This window comes from Engystomops pustulosus, chromosome 10 (genome assembly GCF_040894005.1).
Source record: "Engystomops pustulosus chromosome 10, aEngPut4.maternal, whole genome shotgun sequence".
Taxonomy (NCBI): Eukaryota; Metazoa; Chordata; class Amphibia; order Anura; family Leptodactylidae; genus Engystomops; species Engystomops pustulosus.
This window is the reverse complement of record NC_092420.1, coordinates 25618468-25642621: the sequence shown is the minus strand read 5'-3', so window position 1 is coordinate 25642621 and position 24154 is coordinate 25618468. Positions and strand designations below refer to the sequence as shown.

At 42.5% G+C, this 24154-nt stretch overlaps 1 long non-coding RNA gene across 1 annotated transcript in view; it reads left to right on the top strand.

Annotated features, from left to right (window-relative positions):
• Positions 1-23692, top strand: part of LOC140104081 (uncharacterized) — a 47513-nt gene extending 23821 nt beyond the window's left edge. Inside the window, exons 3-4 of the long non-coding RNA XR_011850241.1 lie at positions 21594-21690; positions 23042-23692. This is a non-coding gene — a long non-coding RNA (uncharacterized lncRNA). The remainder of the gene's footprint in view (positions 1-21593; positions 21691-23041) is intronic.
• Positions 23693-24154: the final 462 nt, after the last annotated feature.

Below are 24154 nucleotides of genomic sequence, written 5' to 3'. Positions count from 1 at the left end.
CAGATGGATATTATCAGCTGTTTTGACCATGCAAAGTTGAAGTATTAGGACTGTAAATACATTTTTATTCCAGGGTTGTAGCAGGACTTGGATCTCTTGTGTGAGATTACTTCATTAAACATGGCACAGCCCCCTTCACTCAGAACAGTTATAACTTCTGATTAGATATTATAGCACAGGGGAGAGGCTGGGTAGCAGTTTGAATGCAGAGATTAAAGGGCATCTACCACCAGGATGAAGGACTGTATGCAAATGAACCCGAGAGACTCCAGGCTTCATAGGTGTTAATGGAGCCTGGAGCCCGTCAGGCCTTATTTCCATACAGTCTTTCATCCTGGTGGTAGATGTCCTTAAAGAAAACAGCAGAGTGCGGAAACTGCTCCAGTGCTCCAAGTCCAGCTACAATCCTGGAATTTAAATGAATTTTAATGTGGATCCAGTAGCAAAGAGGTATTCATATTTCTAGAAATTGATTTTTTTTCTTGATAGTAGTGATAGCCATTTAAGAAAAGTTTTTAAGAAGTCTTATGCCCTTACGGCAGAAAAATCTGCCTAGATATGCTGTACAGATCAATATGACTATACACTGCAATTTATTATCAAACTTCAAAATGTGTCGTACAAAAATCGTAAATGTCTAGTCCAGTTTTCTGGCAGGAATTAGACCAACTTTTAGGAGGTGGAGATCAAAATAAGATAAAGTGTGATCACTTGAATTTTTTTCAGGAATAATGTAGTCTCTATTGGTCAACATTTGATTGATTTTTGTAAGGGGTGCACCATGCCACTAGAACAGTGTTTTGCAAAATTACCAAAGTATCAACATAAAACCTTTTATTTTGCAAAAAAAAGTGCTGATCATAATGGGAGAACAGCAATGACTGTGGCACAGAGAAAAAATATAATTAAATTAAACTTTACTTTGAATGACTTCAGCAAATTTGTGGTCACAGGACATCGCTAGTCTCTCACACTGCTATGGTCTGATTTTGGTCCATTTTCCTACCAGTCTCTTCTAAAGTTTTGTGACTGTTGTCGGCTTCTTGGCCATAACTTTGTCACCAAGGATTTTCAGAAGGTTTTCTATTAGGTCAGGGGCCTGGGATGGCCATCTCAATGTTTTCTGTTTCAAGGAACTGCTTACCAGGTTTGCTGTGTGTCAGGGGGCATTGTCCTGCATTAAAGGGGTTCTTCCACAAAGACTAGTTAGGCCCTATCCATGGGATAAGGCCTAACTTGCTGATCAGTGTGGTTCTCGGCAAATGACTTGGCAATTTCCATCAGCTACATAGAGATTTTAAGGAAGCAGAAGGGTCATGCGCGGCCGTCTGCTCCATTGGTCTGAGGAGGGGCGAGGGGTCCGTCGACCCCTCATTTTTGCGATCTGTGGGGGTCTCGGCACTGATTGAAGAAGGTTCAACACTTGCAATTAGAGATGAGCGAGCACTAAAATTCTCGGGTACTCATTATTCGAGACAAACTTTTCCCGATGCTCGAGTGCTCGTCTCGAATAACGAGCCCCATTGAAGTCAATGGGAGACTCGAGCATTTTTCAAGGGGACCAAGGCACTGCATAGGGAAGCTTGGCCAAACACCTGGGAACCTCAGAAAAGGATGGAAACACCACGGAAATGGACAGGAAACAGCAGGGGCAGCATGCATGGATGCCTCTGAGGCTGCTTAATCGCACCATTATGCCAAAATTATGGGCAACAGCATGGCCATGACAGAGTGACCGAATGAGGCTAGATAGCATCTAAAACATGCAATAATTGACCCTGACACTATAGAAGACGGCATGCAGAGGCAGCGGCAGGCTAGAGAGTGTCATGGCGACATACCCTAAATGGACTCAGGCTTCACCAAAGGAGGTGAGCAAGAAGCGCTGAAATGATTTCCTATGTGAACAAAAGGTTGACGGTATATTTAGTCGATAACACAGCATGGTGGCGACATAGTGACCAAGTTCCATGACATGTGGAGGCAGCCATGGAGACTACTTCCATGATTAAGAGCGACAGTATGGGGCATTCATATTGTGCTGCTATGATTGCAACTTCAGGTCTCCAGCATGACGGCGACAGATGGGCCGAGTTCCATTATGTATCTGGTGAAACACCTGAAAATTCTGCCTGACACAGCTCGTTTGATAAGGGGATGATGTGCTGCATATCCTCTCGTGCTCCAGCGTCTGGGGTATAGAGAGTTGAAAGTTGCGCATGGAGACATTGGTGGACGCTGTGGAGGATCGTGGAGGCAAAATGGACAGGAAACAGCAGGGGCAGCATGCATGGATGCCTCTGAGGCTACCTAATCTTGGGATGGAGCTGGCGGTCCGCTGCCAGGCGAGCTTTCGCCTGTCCAAGCCCCTGTCTCTCGGCTCCTCCCCACCCAAAATGGGCCTGGGGGCCAGAAGCGTTTACTTTGAAAAAATTATAATTTTCAAAGCAGGCCGGGTCGTTTGAATATTTCACCTAGGAATAATGGAATAGCATAGTGGTTCTATTTTTAATTGTTTTTTCGGAAATGGTTCCATGATTAAGAGCGACAGTATGGGGCATCCATATTGTGCTGCTATGATTGCAACTTCAGGTCTCCAGCATGGCGGCGACAGATGGGCCGCGTTCCACTATGTATCTGGTGAAACACCTGAAAATTCTGCCTGACACAGCTCGTTTGATAAGGGGACGATGTATGGAGGCAGTGAAGTAGTAGTAGATTAAAGGTGCTGCAGTTAAAACTATGTTAGTTGGATCTTGGGATGGAGCTGGCGCTCCGCTGCCAGACGAGCTTTCGCCTATCCAAGCCCCTGTCTCTCGGCTACTCCCCAAACAGCACTTCTAAGAACCTTTTGTATAAGATCAAGTGTAGTAGTGTTGTTATAAGTTTAGGATATGGCGGGTGTAAACAGATGCGCTGAAATAATATTGGTAAATGATAAAAGTTTGCCAGTATATTTTGTGGATTACACAGCAGGGTGGCGACAAAGTTAACAAGTTTGATGTGGAAGCAATGAAAACAACCCAAAATTCTGCCTGACACAGCTCGTTTGATAAGGGGACCATGTATGGAGGCAGCTATATGGACGACTTTTGGAGGCAGCTATGGAGACAAGGTGTGGAGGCTGCTATGGAGACAATTTAATTTGGATAGTGCCTGTATGTGGCAGTCCAAAAAAGTTTTCAAACCAGAGGAGCAGGTAGGTGGTCCTCCAGAAAAATTAAATACATAGAGTACTATAGTTATAGCCAGTTGGCCCTGGAAAAAAATAGCCAGTTTCCTCTGCTTTAGTGTACAAAGAGGAGGAGAAGGAGGACAATGAGGAGGAGTGCATACATTATTCAGGTTGAGCGTCTTTCACCTGGTGGAGAATGGAAATCCTGAGAAATCCAGGCTTTATTCATCTTGATAAGCGTCAGCCTGTCAGCGCTGTCAGTCGACAGGCGTGTACGCTTATCGGTGATGATGCCACCAGCTGCACTGAAAACCCGCTCGGACAACACGGTAGCGGCAGGGCAGGCAAGAACCTCCAAGGCGTACAGCGCCAGTTCGTGCCACATGTCCAGCTTTGAAACCCAGTAGTTGTAGGGAGCTGTGTGATCATTTAGGACGATGGTATGGTCAGCTACGTACTCCCTCACCATCTTTCTGTAAAGATCAGCCCTACTCTGCCGAGACTGGGGACAGGTGACAGTGTCTTGCTGGGGTGACATAAAACTGGCAAAGGCCTTGTAATGCGTACCCCTGCTAGTGCTGGACAAGCTGTCTGCTCGCCTACTCTCCCTCGCTACTTGTCCCGCAGAAGTACGCCCTCTGCCGCTAGCGCTGTCAGAAGGGAAATACTGTTTCAGCTTGTGCACCAGGGCCTGCTGGTATTCATGCATTCTCACACTCCTTTCCTCTCCAGGGAAAGACTTTGCTTGTACCGTTTGTCCAGGAGAGTGAATACCCAGTAATCGGTGCTGGAATAAATTCTTTGAACGCGAGGGTCACGGGATAGGCAGCCTAGCATGAAATCCCAACGCGCAAGAATTCACTCCCCTCACTGGCCTGACTCTCCATTTCTTCCTCCTCATCCTCCTCCACCTCCTCCGATATGCGCTGAGAAACAGACCTGAAGGTGCTTTGGCTATCAACAAGGGAATCTTCTTCCCCCGTCTCTTGTGACGAGCGCAAAGCTTCCGACTTCATGCTGACCAGAGAGTTTTTCAACAGGCCAAGCAGCGGGATGGGGAGGCTGATGATGGCGGCATCGCCACTGACCATCTGTGTTGACTCCTCAAAGTTACTCAGCACCTGACAGATATCAGACATCCACGTCCACTCCTCATTGTAGACTTGAGGAAGCTGACTGACCTGACTACCAGTTCTGGTGGAAGTTGACATCTGGCAGTCTACAATCGCTCTGCGCTGCTGGTAAACTCTGGATAACTTGGTTAATGTTGAATTCCACCTCGTGGGCATGTCGCACAACAGTCGGTGAGCGGGCAGTTGGAGGTGGCGCTGCGCTGCCCTGAGAGGCAGCATCTGTGCTGGACTTCCTGAAATGTGCACAGATGCGGCGCACCTTCGTGAGCAAATCTGACAGATTGGGGTATGTCTTGAGGAAACGCTGAACTATCAGATTTAACACATGGGCCAGGCATGGCACATGTGTCAGTCTGCCGAGTTGCAGAGCCGCCACCAGGTTACGGCCGTTGTCACGCACAACCGTGCCTGGCTTCAGGTTCAGCGGTGCCAGCCACAGATCAGTCTGCGTTGTGATGCCCTGTAATAGCTCTTGGGCGGTGTGCCTTTTATCGCCTAGGCTCAGCAGTTTGAGCACCGCCTGCTGTCGCTTAGCGATGGCACAGCTGCTGTGCCTAGAGCTACCGACTGATGACGCCATGCCCACGGATGGTAATTTGGAGGAGGAGGTGGAGGAGGGGTGTGAGGAGGAGGAGGCATAGTAGGACTTTGAGACCTGGACCGAGGTAGGCCCCGCAATCCTCGGTGTCGGCAGTATATGAGCAGCCCCAGGGTCAGACTCTGTCCCAGCCTCCACCAAGTTAACCCAATGTGCCGTCAGCAATATATAGTGGCCCTGCCCGGCAGCACTCGTCCACGTGTCCGTGGTCAGGTGGACCTTGTCAGAAACGGCCTTGGTCAGGGCACGGATGATGTTCTCTGACACTTGCTGGTTCAGCGCTGGGACGGCACATCGGGAAAAGTAGTGGCGGCTGTGGACCGAATACCGAGGGGCGGCCGCCGCCATGAGGTTTCGAAAGGCCTCGGTCTCTACCAGCCTATAGGGCAGCATCTCCAGGCTAAGCAGTTTGGAGATGTGGACGTTGAGGGCTTGGGCGTGTGGGTGGGTTGCACTATACTTCCTTTTGCGCTCCAGCGTCTGGGGTATGGAGAGCTGAACGCTGGTGGATGCTGTGGAGGATCGTGGAGGCGAAGATGGGGTTTTCGCACGGGAGGTGTTTGGGCCGGGGTCCTGGGCAGGGGGCTGACTAGCAGATGACACAGCAGTGGTGTGCCCGGCCGGAGGTGATTGGGCTTGGTGCCATTGAGTGGGGTGTTTAGCATTCATATGCCTGCGCATACTGGTGGTAGTTAAGCTGGTAGAGGTGGAACCCCTGCTGATCCTGGTTTGGCACAGGTTGCACACCACAGTCCGTCGGTCATCCGGTGTTTCTTTAAAGAACCTCCAGACTTTTGAAAATCTAGCCCTCGCCACGGGAGCTTGACTACGTGAAACATTTGGCGCTGATGCACCAGCTCTGGCCCTGCCTCTAGATCTGGCCCCACCACTGCCTCTTCCAACCTATTCTGGTATAGGACTCGCCTCCGTCTCAGAAGCACTGTGTTCACCCGGCCTATCAACCCAGCTTGGGTCTGTCACCTCATCATCCTCCGATCCCTCAGTCTGCTCCCCCCTCGGACTTCCTGCCCTGACAACAACTTCACCACTGTCTGACAACCGTGTCTCCTCATCGTCCGACACCTCTTTACACACTTCTTCCACTACGTCAATAATGTCATCATCACCCACAGACCGCGACCGGTGGAAAACCTGGGCATCGGAAAATAGCTCAGCAGCAACCGGACAAGTGGTTTGTGACTGTGGGAAGGGTCCAGAAAACAGTTCCTCAGAGTATGCCGGTTCAAATGCCAAATTTAGCTGGGAGGGGGCAGACTGGGGGGAAGGAGGCTGAGGTGGAGGAGTGCTGATTTCGGTGACATGGGTGGACTGCGTGGAAGACTGACTGGTGGACAAATGGCTCGAAGCATTGTCAGCAATCCACGACATCACCTGTTCGCACTGTTCTGGCCTCAACAGTGCTCTACCACGAGTCCCAGTAACTTCAGACATGAACCTAGGGAGTGTAGCTCTGCGGCGTTCCCCTGCTCCCTCATCAGCAGGTGGTGTCTCACCCCGCCCAGGCCCACGGCCTCTGACCCCTGCAGTAGTTGGACGTCCACGCCCTCGTCCTCTACCCCTAGCCCTTGGGTTAAACATTTTCCAAATTAAAGTGTAAACTTAAAATTTTTTTGTTGTTTTTTTTTTTTTTAAACAAAACTAGTTTCTACACTGACAGCACACAACTGGATTTTGCGCTGTGCCTGATGAATTTGAGTTATAAAAAGAAATAAACGTAAAAAAAAAAAAAAATCAGCAGACTCTGCCTAATTCAAATCAAACCCCTAATAAATTGTCCCACTTCAGTGTTTGAGGTGGATATGTGTGTCACTATGAGCTAAACAGAACGGTCGCAAGTCTCCCTGCAAATTCCTCACAATATGGTACTAGCTGCACTACTAATGGCAACAAGCCCTGCCACAAGCAAACCAAAAAAAAGTAAAATAAAATGTTATTGTAGCTCTGAGAAGGGCTGTTGGGTTCTTGTAGAATCACTCCTGCCTAACACTATTCTAATAGAACACCCTAACGCTTTCCCTGACCAGCAGCAGCTCTCTCCCTAGCGGCATCCAGACAGAGAATGATGCGGGCAGGGGCTAGTCTATTCCAGGGTCACCTGATCAGGCCAGCCAACCACTGCTATCGACGTGTAAGGGTACCACGTCATGCTGGGTGGAGTGCAGAGTCTCCTGGCTTGTGATTGGCTCTGTTTCTGGCCGCCAAAAATCACAACAGCGGGAGATGCCATTTTCTCGAGCAGGCAAAGTATTCGTCCGAGCAACGAGCAGTTTTGAGTACGCTAACGAGTATGTTCGCTCATCTCTACTTGCAATTACTTTGCCATGTAGCTGGATGAGAGGTCCAACTCCTGCCGCAGAAAACAATCCCCAAACCATGACACTTCTTCCACCACCTTTCACTGACTTCTTTACACACTTTGGGTTCAGCCTTTCCCCACTTTGTCGACGAACATGTTATTTCCCATTAGATCCAAATAAATTAAGCTTACTTTTATCACTTAAAAACCTATGAAGCACTTCTCCATCAACACAAATGTGCTTCTCAGCAAAGGTGAGTCTATCCTTTTGATTTTTTTTCTGGTCACTGCAGAGTGGGCTTTTAGTCCAAATGCTCTTAAAAGTTGAGGCACTGTATGTCAAAACAGATCCCTAGTCTCTTCAGTGCTGAACTGGTGAGTAATTCCAGCTGCAGTGTTGAAACAATTACCCATGGAGAATGTCCCCCTTATCCTTTCCTCTCTTGCATTTGTCTTTTGAAGACAACAAGCCTTCTTTGGGTGAATGAGTTTCTGATTTTGTAAAGATGCAATATTCTAGATATCAGACATGGAATGAGCAACTTATCTTGATACAGTCGAAAGGATCCCCTCTTTGGCCTTCATCTGGACAACCTGTTGACACAGGGTTTCAGTCACTTTGGAATAGCGTACCATTTTTGCGAAGACTGTGAAAACTGGAAAATAAGGCTTTCAGTTAAATAGGGTTTGTCAGATAAATAAGGAAATTTAGATTCAGGTGTGAGATTAAAGGGGTTTTCCCACAAAGACTAGTTAGTCCACAGATCGTGAGAACAAGGGGCCCGACCGACCCCTTGTCGCTCCATAAGACTAATGGAGCAGACGGCCGCACATGACCATTCTACTCAATTTACCTCTATGGAGCTGAGGGAGATCTTCGTCAGCTCCATAAAGGTTATTGGAGCAGAACGGTCATGCACGGCCGTCTGCTTCATTAGTCTGAGGAGCGGCAAGGTGTCGGTCGGACCCCTCGTTTACGCGATCTGCGGGGGTCTTGGCACTGAGACCCATGGATAAGGCCTAACTTGTCTTCGTGGGAAAACCCCTTTAACACCAATAACTTACAGGGATCTGAAAGTGATCTTTAGTTTCGATCAGGGTTCTTTTACAATTATCTCATTTACAAGTACAAATACTGCTATTTTACTCCTGTTAGGATATATTCACATAGCATTTTGGAAATCGTTTTTTCACTGAACCCATTTTAGCTTATGAACACATACATATTGGTTTCCTCTTCCTGGGTACAGTGATTTTTCACTAATTCCTTACTGACCCATTCCTTTAAATGGGATTTTTCACATTGCAGTTTTTTTCAGTGATCAGTTAGAAACCATTGAAGCCAGGAAGAGAAAACCAATCTGTATGTGACCATAGGCAAAAATGGGTTCAGTAAAAAAATCACTGATTTTAAAACAGCGCCATTGTGAAACCCCCTTTAAACTACACCTTACTAACTATCCAGTAGCAGATACATTGATGAATCTGGCGCAGCATTAAACTGTCTGGTCTAACTGGGCGCAGTCTCACCCTTTCAATATATCTGTGCTATGTTGAGTATGTCCCATCTCACACCAGCCTAAATCTGTAGCAGGTCAATTGTTAACTAAGTGATATCCGGGTTCAATTTGGATTATTTCTTCAAAAACACTGGGCAAAAAAATTTCCAGTAGATATGTGGCAACTAAACCCAGGTGTGATGTTTTGCCAGAGGCTTTTTGAGTAACAGTTCAGCAGCATTTCTCAGTTGGGTATGTGTCTCCATTTATAGTTACTAGTTTATTACACTTGTGCCTGTTATTGGATTTTTCTTTCTGGCCTGTTGTGAGACTTCTTGATACTCTGCTATGATATTGCTGTGATCTGACCTTTTGGACTGAACTACTACTTCCTTTAAGCCCTACCATTTTGTACCTTGCTGCCTTCTTGGTTTTTGACCCATTTTGTCAGACTTTGCCTTATTGACTGTCGTGATTATCTTTGTCTGCCATGTCCAGGGTAGGAACGGCCACCCAGTTGTCACTTGCGATTTAGTGCACAGCTCACAAGTAGGCAGGGGCAGTGGTTGTTTTGAAGCTCTCACTTCTTTCCTGTCTTGACATTTCATGTTTTCAGGAAACTCATTACATTATCACACCGCAAATTGCTTAATTAAAGTCTTGCAGACACAGAGTTGGAATTCAATTATAATCAGATTTGTAGTAGTAGTTTTCTTAGTTTGAAGGATTATTTAAAAATACATAAAACCTGGAAAATGTTTGGTTACAGGAAGTGCTGCTGCTTTTATTGGAATTAAAACATTCAACAAAACCTCAAATGTTCAGTAAAATTTAGACCAACGGCAGTATTTATTTGAAGTTTGACCATAAATGTGTCCAATAAGATTACAGCTGTTTTCTAAGCATCCTAATATAAATACAAATCAAAGTGCGTATTCTTGTATAAAGAGGAATTCTTATATTTTCTCGAAGTATATTCGGCATTTCTATTGATGTACAAGGAAATACCTTATAGGACTTTCCACTAGCTAGTGGAACATGTTGAGATGTGAGGTACATTCTTTATGCCGCAATAATCCGTCCTTACAGGGGGGGGGTTTAAAACGTTATATATTATTTTAATAAACGCTAATAAAAATAAAAAGCCAAGAGCCTATCCAATTTATAAATTTACGGCTTTCATAACCTAGTCTTTAAAAGAGATTTCCAACATTGCACATAGTGTTCCCAAATGAGTTCTTTGAAGTGGATAATTCTCCATTACAAGGTTATTACTCAATAAAATATATTAATTTGCAGTTTGCTTACCATATTTTTTTAGACTATACACCAGACTATAGGACATATCCAGCTTAAGAGAAAACGAGAAAAAATAATGTATACTTGTGCGATTCCTGTTGACCCGCGTTAAAGGGTTGTCCTGGATATTGGTGGTCTATGGTGTATGAAGACGTTAATATTGTTTTACCTTGCGGTAAAGGGCTGTGATCAAGGGAAGATTTTTGCCATAACATATCTCATACATATGAATGTGGCCCTGGAGCTACAAGGACCCACTCAGTGGTACAGTTGATTACAGGTTGTACAAGGTCAGTTCTTCAACTATTGGCTAGTTCCAATAGGGTACCTCAAGACTTAACAGTGCCCTGGGACTCTGAAAAGTCAAATCTACATCTGAAGACTCTGTAAAATGCTGAGCAAAAGTGGCTGTGACTACTGGTGCAACCATTTTCCTGACTCTATTCTCCATGGATGTGCTTGCCTCCATTGGCAGTCTATGCAAAGAAGTCTACAGAAAGTTATTGATTTATGGCATTCCTTTAAAACCTAGCCTTTAATTAAGCCTTTATATTGAATTGAATCCCAGAATAATTTGAAATGGAAGACAATAGTGGACTGATCATTAAATGAAGTATAAATTCAGAACCTCAGTTTGTGTTCGATTATCTACTATAGCAGTGATGGCGAACCTTTTAGCGGCCGAGTGCCCAAACTAAACCCAAAACCCCCCTTATTTATCGCAAGGTGCCAACCAAAAATTAAAGCAGTAACTTATTGCTCCTTGTTCAACAACTTCATATTGGCCTCCCGAGGACAGAAACACAGTAGAAAGATGGGAAATGTTCATCATTTTAGCTTCTTTCCAGTGTCCCTCTGTACACAGAGAATTGTGGGGCCAGCAGGTGGTCCTCCAAAAGATAATTCGGCCTTATCTACTCATTCAGCCCTGTCTCTCTTCCTATAGTCCCAAGTATCAAAATATGACTGAAAGCAGCGTATTTTAGGTTGCTTGGAAATGGAGGAAGTCTGGTGTGCTAGGGCGATGGCCCGGGTGCCCACAGAAAGGGCTCTGAGTGCCGCCTCTGGCACCCGTGCCATAGGTTCGCCACCACTGTACTATAGTGTGACATGGATTCTATCCATACTTGTTTCTATATATGTTCCCAATTCCACCCTGACAAGTGTAAGCAGGCTTCAAGTGCAAAATACTGTCCCATATTATAAATATATATATATTTGTGCTTACATTTGTAATGATGTTATGTTCAAATGTGATCTCTACAGAGCAGGAAGTGTCAACCTTTTGATAGACTTTGCAACCAATGAGAAGTTGTTTATATTTTGGTTGTAAAATAGGAAAAATGAAAGAATAGCAAAATTCTTGAAAAAAATATGCTAAAAGGAACTTGTCATTAAGAACAGGCACCTTACTCACCCTGCTTACCCCCTCCACTGAGCCTTTGATGAAAAGGGCAGCACAGATGTCCCAGCTTAAATCTGCCTCTTCCCACCAGTAAAATCTTTCCCCCAACTTTTTCTCCCATTGTGCCTGTTGGCTACACCTATTACAACACTATGTATGGCTTTGACTACCACTGCTTGGCCCTGGTGAGAACATCTGCAGTTTCCCCCACAGTCCCCCTATAGAGACAGCATTCTGGTAAGGTTCTGGAGAGGACTTCCTGTCTGCTCAGTTTGAGATTTGAGGAGACACAGAGCTGTCTGTCAAAAGGAGGCGTGGTTCACTGGGAGCCTGAAAGAAAAAACGACTCTTCTTTTCAGAGGTTGGCTCATGTCTATTTGTTGGCATATCATAAAAATGGCTGTAATTCAGGTACAGTGCCTCAGGTGATATGGGAGTTTTAACTATTTGCTAGCAGGTATTACTGGTATGAGGGGTAAAATTCTAGTGATAGGTCTTCTTTAAGTCCACCTACGCACAGCATGTATAAAAATGAACTCGTGAGCTGATCTTTGTTGGGGACTGAGTGACTACAGGGGCTGCAATACGGCCCAAGCAGTTGGCTCATGAACAGGGCCAAGGAATTCGCAGCATTGTGCATGCGGAGGTGAATTGGGACGCGTACTAGCTGCACACAGCTAGCACACAACCCGGTTCTTAGCTATGTACAAGACATAAAAAAATATTCTGATGACATATTCGCTCTATATTAAATACAGATTTTACCATTTTTTATTTCCTTTTTCCTGTCCCATGTAATGCAAAATAGCTTAATCCAGAGAATAAATAATAATTAGTTTTAGTGGAATGAGTACAGTTCTAATGACAATTCCTAATCCTCTTAATAACTGACCCATAGTAAAGGAAAAGTATTTTTGACCCCCAAAGTGACATTTTGTCTTTTGAAGTTGGTCTACTGTTGCTTATTTGCACAATAAAGGGCTTTTGAAGGCTACTGGCTGATGGATAACACATGCTAGGTATAAAATCATCGGTAATATCAAGTAATAAGACAAAACACAGTGCATACACATCCACAAAATGCCAACCGTTTTATCGTGATTGTTGCCTCCGAGGACTTATCAGAGGGTTAACATTTTACTTAGAATAATCCAAGCTCGAGTTTCAGATCCCTCTCTGCAGCCATTTCTTGATGAACTAGTTACTTGGCTTAAATGCTCACATTAGCAGAAAACAGCAGTCAATACAGCTGGATCCACTTTGATAAAACAAATAACCAAAAAAAGAGGGAGTCATGATAATTACTTCTTTTCTTAGAACTAAGGAATAATATTTTTTCAGCCCGCTAAGTGTTCAGCCAACAGTCATCAAATTAATAATTCTGGCTCCCCAATACTTGGTATTTACGGATGTGAAGCTGGACAGACGCAATTGCATAGATCTTGTGTTTTTACCTCGAGAATTAAGACTGTAATATCTAGATAATTATCTGATCCACCTGATACCTACACACAAGGCAAATCCATTTTTAAAATATTTTTTTTCTATTTGCACAGTACAGAAGAATTTTCAAGACTTTATAAATTTGTTCTTGTCCTTTCCGTTAATTGTGTCTGAGATTTAAAGTGACCCTCCACCCATATAACTCTATATTTATACTTGAGTATATGAAGATATTTGTGGCGATTTTCCTATATTTTAAAAAAATAAATGGACTATTTATAAGGGAGACCATAAATCGGTTACTAATAATCAATTTCCTGTAGCACCGATATAAATCAGGATATTGCAATATATTTCTGGGATAGAGAATATGGTGATGATGAGTGTCAGAGCTGACTGTGTACTGGGGTTGGGAGCCGACTGGGGTTGGGGCAGGGGTTAAGTTTAAAAATGTTTTGGTAAAAAAATATTTTGTATACAATGGACTGGGGTTGGGAGCCAACTGGGGTTGGGGGAGCCAACTGTGGACAGGGGTTGGGGGGAGGGGAGTCGACTGTGGATTGGGGGCGGCAGGGGTTAAATTTAAAAATATTTTGGTAAAAAAATATTTTGGATACAATGGTATGTATCAATGTGGAAATGGATTCAGGTTGGGAACAAAAATCTTCCAGTTGGGCCCCAAAATTCCTGGGGTAGTTTTGTCTATATGGTAGGGAGGAACAATCGGCAAATAGAACGGGTGCAGAGGTATCTGCAAAGAGGAGACTGAGCATATGAGATCACAAACCTCCCTTCAAAGAGGTTGCATTAATGGGCACAACCAAAATATGTGTTCTAGAGTACCTCCCATGGCGTGACAGCATCAGCACATACCTGGGGTGTCCGGGAAAAGCCAATGCAATTGTGATGGTGTGTGGTAACTGAGCCTAAGCTTTAAAGCAGTTACCTCTTGTAATGTCTCCTTTTTTGTGCTCCTCGAACATGATTGAGTAGAAAGTTCCATTAGGGTTTTTCTTTGTTGGGTTTGAGTTTGAGGCTGAGTCTTCACTAATTCTGAGAGCGAAAAGGTTGTAGTGTTGATTTAGCCCTGACACGCCATTGCTGGTTTTCCCAGTACAGCAGTGCCTTGACCATCTAGCTTTACCAACAATTGTATTGTCCACATAATTGCCAGGGTTGGGAATCCCAAAAGCTTAAGCTACCAGCGATAATAAAGTGACAGCAAAGATTAAACTAAAATATACCTTTCCATTCATTTCTGGAAATTTCACAAAGTAGCTCTTAAGGATCAGTAATCACAAGGTCCGGTAATTAACATGAACATTATATCAAAGCAAATAGAGACTGTGAATTTAGATTTGACATTAATTTCCAAATTTTTGTGTTTTGTAATCAGAAATTGGCTACTAGGAAAAAAAGGTAATGATGCTCAGGGACCCATGACGCAGTGTGAGGTTCCTTCTCAAATATGTTCTGATCAAAAGAGGACAAATCTGGTCCACAGGTGCAGCATATGTCGCGTCGGGAACTCGGCCTAATGCTGAAATTCAATAGAACTTTCTCCAGAAATCATTGTGATGTTGCATCCAAGTTCCAAGTGGAAAGGTTGGAGCCTGACAAAAATGGTTATGTCAGGACTTTTTTTTTTTTTTCCCGTCCTGATTCATGATTTATGAAAGAATTTGGTCTCAGTTAGACACCAGATGTTGAGAGACCTATGCACTAGCCGATCCCAGCACCAAAGCACAACAACACGTTGTGCGGCTTTACAGAACCAAGTCTCAGGACTGAGCTAACAAAGCAATAGTCTGTGCCAGTGGCAGCAACTGCCGACCGTATTACGAGCCTATTAATATGCAAAGGAAATGCCCTAGGTTAAAGTGTGTTCAGCTTGGTGACCCAGAGGTCATCCATAATTGGCCTGAAAGGTGGCACATGACATAGAATGGGCTGTAATGATTTAGCCAATATCTATTTCACATCAAGACATTTCCATTCCAAAAAGAGCTAATCGAAAGTAATCTGAAAATGAGAGAAAATGCAAAACATGCACAAGGTCACTTAAAGACCTATTTCCTTATGTTCACTGCCCCAAATAACCTCTCTCGGTTGAAATGTAATTTTTCCCTCCTGCTTGGAATACAAGTGCCTGGGAGAATCGTCTGATCATAATCACACATTAGGAACTGTGACTGTTAAAATATTATTTTTTTGTTAGAGGAATAATGAATTTTGCAATGTCAGGCTGAGGGTAACTGGGGTGACTGTGTAATGGGAAGCATCTTATTTAACGGTGACATGGAAACTTGTGCAAGAAACAAGCCGTGTCTTATGTAACAGTCCAACCCTCACCTTATCCCAAGACTATCACACATTCCCTTGATATATACTAGATAGATGGATAAATGCGGGATTGATAAAAGATATGGATAAATATGAGATTGATATGCGATAGATACTGGTTAGAGGGATAGATACGATATGCAAAATAGATGGATGGATATGAGATACAAGACATCGGGATAAATACAGGATTGATATGAGATAGATACTGGATAGATGAATGGATATAAGATACAAATTAGATAGATGTGGATATGAGATGCAATACTTCGGGATAGATACAAGGACGATATATAGATACGAGATGTAAAATACATTTTATGGATATGAGATCCGAGACATCGGGATCGGGATAGATATAGGACATAAGATAGAGACTGCATAGGTAAATAGATATGAGATGTGAAATAGATTTTATTGATAGGAGATAAGAGACATTGGGATAGATGCGGGATCCATATTAGATGGATACTGGACGGATGGATAGATAAGAGTTGTGGAATAGAGTTTATAGATATGAGATACAAGACATTCGGATAGATATTGGATTGATATGAGATAGATACTGGGTAGATTGACAGATACGAGCTGTAAAATAGATGGATGGTTATGAGATGCTTGACACCAGGATAGATACGGGATTGATGTGAGATTTATACTGGAAAGATACGAGTTGTAAAATAGATGGATGGATATGAAATACGAGACATTGGGGTAGATACAGGATCATTAGGAGATGGATACTGGATAGATGAATAAATATGAGATGTGAAATAGATTTTATGGATATGAGATGAGAGACATCTGGATATATATTGGATCGATATGAGATAGATGGATGTATCCGAGATGTGAAATAGATGGATGGATATGAGATACGAGACAGCGGAATAGATACAGGATCAATATGAGAAGCAAGATATGAAATGACAGATATATGGATGGAGTCCCATCTTGAATTTGCAGTTGCAATTTGGTTCAAGACACCAGTTTTAAATACAAGCAATTACACTGATAGGGGGGATGATGGATCTTGCTTATGAGGACAGATTAGAAGAATATTCTTAATTTAGTCTTGACACAACACAACTAAAAAAAAAAAGATAAAATTATATAAACGTTCCATAAAAAATAAGGTGACAAACTGTGCCTTGTTTAATCCCTTTTGGAGACATAGTTTCTGCCTGAATGAAATGATTACCTATTTCTAGAAAAGGCAATGATTTTTTTCCTGTCAGGGTGGTTTCAGATTTGGGAGTTGGGAGCCTTAGACTGTGCAGCGTCCTGCTTCACAGACCGGAACCAGTGCTCGAGATGGGTCTCCAAGCACCATATTGATATATGATGCACATGTAAATACAAACTGTAAAATTCTGAAAGTTGAAATGAAAATATGAATTGCTGTACGTACGTACATACATACATACACAACATCCCCCACTGGGACCTAACCTTTTCTTGGCAGCCTGGAGGCAGACAGGGCCCAGAATGCCGGAGTGGGTGGCTAGTGTGGCCTTGGGCACGCTGTGGTCACAGGGCTTGGTAGTGGGACTGGAGGTCGAGCCTGGCAGGTCTCCAGCAGGTGGTGTGTGCAAGAAATATGGAGGAAGAGGCTGATGTGCTGGTTCTCCCTGGGGCAACCCCTGAGGTGTATATGAGAGTACCAACGGCTTTAACATTAACAGAACAAGCTGGCGAGTTGGTAGGAGATTGCTGGTCTGCAGGAAGAGTTGCTCACAGCCTGGTAGTAGCTCCACGCTGGGCTGGTAAAGATGGAGGCGAGTCTGGATGGTGGACCTCTGCTCAGGGTCTCCTGACTTGCCCAAGGTGTCAGGCAATGGCCTGAAGCACCTCTGCTTCCATGGTAGTGTGTCTGGATGGCAGCTCTGCAGGAGCTGCACACTGGACCTTGCTTCTCACTCTGACTAAAATCCAAGACCTGACCATGAAGTCTGACTCTCTGCCCTGATTGACTCTGTGCTTCCACCCACCAGGGTTTTTTTTTGGTTTTATACTCCCCTGGTAAGGAAGCAGCTTCCAGCGTGCTTTATAATGGTAAAAAGAATATCATTGGTTAATAACATTTGACATGTTAACTCTAGCTTTACCAGACAGTCATTTACAGGTGCAATTACCAAGTTCTCCCCTTTTGGAGATCTCCTAGAGAGGTGATCAGTCTCCCTAACAGCTCCTGACCTAGCCTATGAGTTGCCTAGGGTGCTGCACCTACATACACACATGTTATTGTCATTATAGAAGATTTGGGTAAAAAAACTAAAACTGGATATATACAACACTCTTCATTCTTCCAGTAACAAGATCTCCGTTTTCTGGATAACTGGGGATCTCTGCAGTCGTCGCTTTTTGATAACCCCTTTAACTTCAGGATCTTTGTGTGTACATTATGTATATTCTAATTTAGGGTATGTACAGCGGGACCTGCTTAGGTGCATGGATAGTCATAAGATTATTGACCTTTAGAACATCACTGCAGAATTTATGGTCAGTGTATATATATATTTTCTCTCAAAATAAATTATAAGGCTCTTGACAGGACATTTTGTTGGTTTATTTAATCCCCAGAGGAAAAATAAGCCGTCCATTCAAAACTATGTACTTTGCTAACAAGATTAGAGTCAATGAAGGAAAATATATACTCAACATCAAAACATCGGAAAAAAATGATGCATTATGTGCTTGACTGAGAACCTTAGCCTCTGGCTCCAAAAAAAGAATGAAGTTAAAACCTGAAAATTCCTTGAAGATATTCCAAAATATATCCTAGATAAGGAAACCAGAATAGCATGCAGCTTTTCATGCAGAAAAAAATAACTATGAATTATTTAATTTCAAGCAAACTTTTTTTTTTTGTTTTAATTTTGTGTGCGAGCTGCGACATCTGTTTTAGATGTACATGTGAAACATACATTGCATGGTACAAAATGAGAAATGACACAGAATTCGATCAGTTAATGGAGGTTACCTCCCACTCTGGCATGAGGACATTGGTCTCCAAAATATGAAGTCCTGCCCTGGTGCTTCTTGCACAGAAGTATCTGATGTCTTGCTTAGGGTTGAGGATGGATGGTTGAATGGTTTAACTTTTTATCTTTGCCCCATTTAAAAGTTGACTTTTCATAAACTTTAAGTTAATGATGTTTTCCAAATGATCACTGGTGAAAAAATAAAGTAGTTTACCTGTAGCTATGATCCTTGCACACATCTTCTGCAGTGTTTTGTTCTGAGACTACAATTCCCATGAAGCCTTGCACAGCAGGCTGAGTGTGTTGTGTTCAGGGGCGTAACTACAGTGGTAGCAGCAGCTATAGGGCCCGCAGTGTCAGGGAGCCCCGTCATCTGACCTGACGCAATAAGGAATGGAGGATGTGCACTATTATATCTATATTGTACTGCACATGTCCAGCATAATATGTATATAACATATACTGTGATGTATATATGCAATATCTGTGATGTGTATATGGTGTCTGTATATACTGTATGTTGCATATGGCACTGTATATATGAGTGTATTTATATGTGATTGTAACTCGCATGTGTGAGTATACTAATATGCATATTTTTTAAGTGGGAAGGGGGGCCCCATGCAGTAGCCTGCTAGGGGGCCCTGTCTTTCCTAGTTACGCCACTGGTCGTGCTCCATCTCCCACTTGGCTCTTTTAATGCTTTACAGATTAAACACACTCTGCAATAGCTAAATACCATATCTGCTGCTAATTCTTCCCCTCTGCACACTGATGATATAGGATATACTGCAATTTAAATTTTGCCCAGAAAACCCCTTTCTAAAGGTGTAACCACTGAATAGACTGACTACCGGGAGTGCACAGGATCCTTACCATATAGGTAAATTATAACACACCAGTTTTCTGGCACAAATAATTTACATTTTTGTACAATCCACTTTTTGAGCAAAGTTTTGCAACTTTTTACTTATTTCGCATGACATTCTCCTTTTTTTCTCTTAAGGGTGGAAGGGGGCAGTAAATTTACAATATTTTTTTTTTCATGAAAATGGAATAATTGTGCAGCATGCATTTCACAAGTCTCTTGCTAGTGTAGAGTTTTCTGATTCATAGAGAGATAAAGAAATGCCTGACATTAAATATTAAAGTGGTTGCACTAGGTTTAGAAGTCATCTGCTATCCACAGGATAAGGGAAAAAAGAGATGATCTCATGGATTCGACTGCTGGGGCCTCTACCGATCACATGAACAGGACTCTAGTCATCTGTAGAATGGGGTCAGTCTACGCCCTGCTGTTCTATTCTCTGAATATGTAAGTACTGGAGATGAGCACAGTGCTTGGTGGTCTCCACTACTCCCACAGACTATAATACAGTGGTATGGAGCATGCTGGACTTGCACCCCAACAATTACTGAGAACTGCTCCCTACCAATAGTGGCTCATAATGTAGGCATTTTGGCTGGTAGCCTGAGGCCCATGACCACCCAAACCATCCACCAGGGAAGGACCCTTACCCATGAAATCCTCCTTCTATTACTGCTCTCGGTACACAAAATCCTCTAAAGGTCCTGAAATCACAGGCAGAAGGGACACATCCTCCATTTTTCAAGTACCTTATGTAGGGCGGGAATTCCAGACATGTAGGGGGTATAATATTCATACAGCCCAGGACCCATGGCAGTCTTAATCTGTCCCTGCTCCCTATTCTCACAATCATTGGGTCCCAGCAGTAGGACCCACAGCAATGATCTTGTTATCCCCAATCCTGTGGATCGCAGAAAAACGTCGCAACAACCCCTTTAAGTGGTATAGGATGTGTCAGTTTTGATAAACTCTGTGACAAGTTAACGCCTAATTGTCAAGATTCTGGAGATTCAGATGAAATATAATTACCCAATTTAAGTTGGTTTTCAAAATCTCAAAGAACAGGTTGTTACTGACTTTGAAAGTGCCAGAGCCTTTTCTATCGGTATGGGGGGAATTTTGTAAACTCTGCCATCTTTGTCCATGGACTAAAACTAGTAGTACAACTTATACCTTTTCAAGCAATGCAAAATGAATAGCTGAAGTAATTTTTTTTTAACAGATTTTTTTTCTTAATGACCTTTTAAAGTAGTCTCCAAAATTTATTCCATCTGAAAATCGTTGTCCGGCCGCCATTGACTCATCTTTCAAAGCTTTCAATTTACAGTCATTTTGTAAACAGAGATTTGTAGCCAATTACTGTACAACGCAACAAACCTAGGACACAGGAACGGTTTACGTGCAGAAGTTAAGGCAGACACTGGAGCTGGAGAGCATGTTATAGGAACCAAGCATTTTGTTACAATTACACGTAATCCTGGTGTTTACAAAGGTTTTTAAAGGAAAAGTCAGCCATCGGATTCATTTTTTATTCCTTCTGTCATCAACCTATCATATGATTCACCGATGAAACAATAAAAACCAAAAAGCAAAATAATTTTAGTGGATATAATGTTGTACACTCAGCTTAGTGTTAAATTTTAATCTATTTTTAAATTTCTTACATATTTGTGTTTTTAACCAATTGATTGTAGATAATCCAAAGAGTTTTACAAATCCTAATGTTATTCTTTAGAAATATTTTAGGCACAGTGGAATGAAACCTAAGTTAGACTTTGTTAGTGCAAGGTTCCATTATATTGTCTTGGTGGGTTTTTTTTTTTTTACACTTTGGATACAGTAGGTTAAAACCTTAAAGGCGCAAGAAAAAAAAAAAAAGGCATAATTCTTCTCCAGGTGACCCTGGGAATCATTCCACATCATATTTTGCCTCTCAGCCCCCATTTGGTACCATTTGGGCCCATAACAACCTTGGTTTCCAGCTCTGAAAAGAACTACGTGCTGCTGACCAATGAGACCGGTTTTGAGGCTTGTGAATCTTAGACACACCCACACAGGTGAGTGTGGGACTTGTAGCCTAAGAGGCTGAATAATATACATATGTGAATATGTGAAGGTTTATTCAATGACAAGAAAAGTTTCAGTATTATAACTTTTGCATCTAGAGAGGAGTGAACACAGATAAAAGTAATAGAGGGCATGGAGACAAAGTACCCCCACTAGATTAAATAGATTGTTCCCAAAAAATAAAATTTTATTATTTGGTGAAATAACACCAAAAAAAGGAAATAACACTTTATTAGATCAAATAAAACAAATCCATTTAAAAAGACAAACATACAGAGAAAAGTCCACCAATAGTCAAATAACTAATTATACATGAGAAATATATCACAGTAACCTGTATAGAAGGTATGTTGTCCTTTTAAATGGATGTGTATTAATTGAACTGTTATTAAAGTGTTATTTTCTCCTTTCTACATTTTGGCGAGCTGGTGTCTCACATGTACATTCTCACTCCGTATTCAGCCAAGTGTGGACGGGAAGTGACTAGCAATGGCCATCTGAGGGATCACTGATAGCAGAAGGAAGGCTGATGAAAAACACTGAAAGGAGCAAGATTCAGGTAACTAATCCAATTGCAGAAGGGCTTAAAATTGCACGCCCTACAACCTATCAAAAGGTTTTTTTTTTTTAAAGAAGGTTACTCTTTAAGGTAGCATTCTAAACATAGGAAAAGAACTCCTCACTGTTACCAAGACTTGGAAGTCATGAAACTAATGTGAATAAAGGATTGTAATATGCAATGAAATCATCCAAACAAGGGTAGAGAAAGGTACATGTGTCCAAAACAGCAACTATAAAGGCTAGAGGTGGCCATAAACCTTCAATAGCTCTTATCCAAATGTTTAGCTAATAATGTTTCCTTCACATGTGTCATCACATGTGCAATGGTCAGATTGGCCAAGTTTGTACATTTTCTTTTAAAAAATCAAAGAAAAACAATCTTTCTCTTTGTGAAAAAAGCTGATGTAATTGATGGTCTATCCTTAGGACAGTGCCACATACACATAGATCGGATTTGTATAGGCGCCTTACGACAGAAGAGTTTACATACTGCTGGTGCAGAAATAGTGGTCACCTTGGGTAGTGATGAGTACTTTTTTTAAAATTTGGGCCACACACAGGGGATAAAAGTTCAAGACCCGGACTTGAACCAGAACATGAACTCCATTGAAATAAATAGGCACCCAAATTGGCTGTAAGACCCAAATGTGGGTAATGTCACCACCATGCATGCTTGTACGTATTTTATCTAGAGTATTTGATCATTGGCCTGCCTTATAACACCAGATCTTTTCAGTTCTTTGGTTAGTGGCAAGGTGCACACCACAACTGAAATGTGGACAAGTAAGGATGCCCCCCCCCCCTCCCCTTCAGAACAGATCTGTGTAATAGTGGAGAGGCCAAAGCAGACAATACAGTGCTCAGATCAGGCAATAATAATGGAGAAAGCCCTAAGCAGATAATAATAATGGAGACCCCTTCCCCAGAGCAGTCCTGTAATACCAGAGACCCCCAGAGCAGCAGACACCCCAGACTGAAGCCGGTGCATAATATAAGGGCCAGGGCACAAAAGAGCAGAACAGGAGGAGGGGACCTGGGAACAGCGAGTACTTGTCTGACGTACTCACCGCTGCCCTTGCTCCTGCATCACCTATTGATCACCTATGGCTGCTCACAGATATAATATAACCCCTCTTCACAGATATTGAACTGTTTTGCAACTTGGAGTGCAAGATTAACCTATGAGATCACTAAACGGCCTCAAAATGTCCTAAGACTTTTCACCTATAAATAGGTAAAATAAACCCTGTCACCGTCGGTAAAGTTAATTTTGCACAATTTTTGGATTTCTGAAAGCAGCCATTACCAAAACTGCTCACGTGCAAACCCGGCATTATTGTCATCTCTAGAGATCTTCAATGAGACTTTTCCCATCTGGTCATCGTGATAAAGTCAACAAGCGTTCCTTGTGAAAATATTTTCAGGACTTTTAAGATGCCAACGTCATCCCGATGAGAACTGATGTTGTTAAACAGAGCATTGTTCACATTGTGTTCGGAAAATACGTCAAGACCGCAAGAGTGATCCTTTAATCCTAAAAGCTCCCAGTTACTGAGGTAATGAACTGGGGAGGTGTGCTCTTCTCATGAAGAGAAGCTTTACCTTCAAAATCAACAAAATCCCAAATCTTAAGGCCATTGTCAAAAAAATGCAGAGAGTGAAGAAGATGCCAGAGATGTTATGAGCCCGACTTAATTCCTGAACTAACGAGATATTTGTCTTATTATTTGCCCAGATTAGACTTTCCCTTAAAAATCATATTTACATGTCTTCTCTAATGGTGTGCTTGTTTGTGTTGTGCCTAAAATAATAATGTTTAGATAGATCTAATCTCTTAATCTGCCATGTAAAAGGCTGTGCGGTTTTATCCACTGATGCTTATGATCTTCCCTTTATGTTTGTGGTGGCAGAGCTGTGTGTGAGAATATAGTTTTCTAGAACAAAAGTTGTGGGATGACAAGTATGTTTTTTAATTTAAGCTCCTATTTTCAATTTAAAGTGTACCCAACATTATTGAAATTCCAAGCCATTATATGTCTTTGACATTTGTAGTAGTTTTCCTCTATTGTTGTTTACTTACAATCAAGTTTTTCTTTTTTTTTTCCGAAAAATTCACGTGCCTGACTTATGGACCTTGCCTACAATTGCTCAGCTCAACCTATGTGCTAAGGTTAGATATTGGTTCCGTCTGGTAAATTCGGCATGTTCAAGGAACAAGTTTGCCGGAACCAACTTGCTCATGGGCAACCGGCCTACATCTCAGTTGTCTCTAATCTAGTAGGTAGAAACCAGATGCTTTGATGTCTTCCACAGAAAGCACATGGAATAGACTAGAGAGTTCTCCATAACTGTGGCCAAGGCAAGGGACCATACGCTCCACCTAGAGGAAAGACAATGGGGCTCATTTACTAAGGGTCCACAGACCGCACAAACGTCGGATATTCCTTTAGATTACCGCTTTG